The sequence below is a fragment of the Solanum stenotomum genome, chromosome 11, assembly GCF_019186545.1.
Source record: "Solanum stenotomum isolate F172 chromosome 11, ASM1918654v1, whole genome shotgun sequence".
In the NCBI taxonomy this organism is placed as follows: Eukaryota; Viridiplantae; Streptophyta; class Magnoliopsida; order Solanales; family Solanaceae; genus Solanum; species Solanum stenotomum.
In genome coordinates, this window is record NC_064292.1 from 18326077 (window position 1) to 18328519 (window position 2443).

A 2443-nucleotide genomic window follows, 5' to 3' on the forward strand; every position below is an offset into this window, starting at 1 on the left:
AGTTCCGACCTTGGTTTCCTTGACCTTGGCGCCAATTTTTCGTGTTGGATCCTTGGGCATTTGGTCGGAAACCCCCCGTCTGATCATTCACAGCATAAGCATCTTCTTCATAGTAACAATCTTCCATTGGTGGTGGAGTTCTAGTTAAATAATTCACAGCATTTACCTTTTCTGGTCCTCGGCTCACATGCTTCAATACCAACCCCAACTCGGTCCTCATCTGGGTCATCTCTTCACAAATATCATCTGCAGAGTTGTTATTTGTACTATGAATGGTAAATGAGTTTCTCCCAGTATTTGACCTCCGAGTGCTCCATGCTTTATTGTTACGAGAGATCCTCTCCAGTTTTTCAGCAATCTGTGCATATGTACAATCACCATATGAACCTCCGGCAATAGTGTCAAGTACTATTTTATTGTTATCATCATGTACTCGATAGAAATACTCCTTCAGTGACTCATCATCAATATGGTGGTTTGGGACACTTCTTACGAAAGCAGTGAATCTGTCCCACGAGCTACTCACAGACTCTCCAGGTAATGCCACAAAATTGTTGACCTATCTTTCTGATTGAGCTTCTTAGACACTGGATAGTACTTTGCTTTAAACACCTCTGCCAGTTGGTCCCATGTGAATATTGAGTTATACGGAAGCTCAGTGAACCATACTGCAGCATCGCCTGTCAGTGACAGAGGGAACACTTGTAATCCAATGACATTCATATCCAAGTCTGGTATACCTACACAACTTTTGCAAACTACCCTTAGCTTGGCCAAGTGAGCATGTGGATCCTCCGATGGCGATCCTGAAAATAAGCCTCTTATTGTAAGCATCTTCATCAAACTGCTAGTCACCACAAATGTGTGCCCTGGAGGTAGAGGAGGTAGGACAATGGGTCCATCAGAGTCTGCTATATCGAAGTTGCCCTGATAGTTGTCATGTTGTTGTGGGCCTGGTGGACCATGCACTCTCACTGTATCTCCCAATTGATTTTCAGCTAGACCCCGGTTTTCCCCACCAACTACACTTGACTGTTGTAATTCAACTGCTTCATCTAGATTTCCTCCGATAAGATTAACTGGAAGTCCTTGATTGTTCATTCTTCTCAAAGTTCTGTTCAACTCTAGATCGTACGGAGTAAGTGGTTCGCCTTGGCTCCATGTACTTGGCATACACTAGAGTCGGAACCTGAGAGAGACAAAAACAAAGGGAAAAAGTAAAATTAGCAAATATTTGACTAACGTTCAATAATGTAGTTGAAAATAAATCTAAAAGTCAGTTTCCCCGGTTGCGGCGCCAAAATTTGATACGCTCAAATTACACCTCCCTAAAGAAGTATAAGTGATCATTATCAAGCAAAGAACCCAACCTGTAGGTTGGGGTCGATCCCACGAGGAAAACGGTTTAGACTTTACTTTAACCAACAATTATATTCAATTAGCCAAAATACTTCCGGAAACAAGAAATAAAAAAAGGGGGGATTTGTGAAACAAATTGTAAGAATTCAGTAAGTAATCAATAATCAAAAGTCAATTTCGGTTGTTATCAAGATGAGAAGATTAACTAGGGTAAACGTGTTCCCCACAAGCTCATAACTCAGTAATCCTAGTAATCGCAATCATTTCCTAGTGTATTACATGAAAAGTGATAAGTTAGGTATCTCTAAATCCTTGATTCGGCATCTAGAGACTTTCACCCCGCACTTTGATTCGGCTACGTGTGTATAATTTACTAACCCTTACCTTTACCTCATATTTGACATCATAATCGATGTTTGTCTTAGTTATTACTTCACACCAATCGACACTAGCCTATTAGATAGTATCACACTAAATCTATGTTGATAATTCTTTTCTTGCTGATTACCTCCATGATCCGGCAAGTAGCAACAAGGCGAGTTCTAACGCGTGCACTCGTTAAAAAGACTTTTAAACGAAAGAATTATCAATGCATGCAAAACACTATTCAAGAATTGCTTATTTACTATTCATACTTTGTTAATCGCTCATGGTTCCCACAACCCTAGTTGTGGATTTAGTTACCCATACTAGCAAGAACACAATTCATAATATTAGATGAATAAATCATGAACTTACGTAACGAGAATAATAAACCTAGAATTTCAACTTGAATTGCAAAGCCAAAATCTTCAAAACAAATGTAGGAAATCAATAATTGCTAGGGTTGCAACTTAATCTCCAAAGTAACAAGGTAAAAATAGAATAATAATGTCTAACCCCCAAAAATGAGATTTACATGTCCTATTTATAGAAACAAATCCTAAATTAAAAGGGGAACAAATTAAGGAAAGTTTGTTCAGGTACGCGTCTTTAATTCACGAGACTGACTTACGGACCATCGATGGATCTACGATCCGTAAGTCCCTTCCGTCAGCCAGGACTTAGGAATTATTTCTGCTTCCAAAAAAATCAGCTTCTCTGA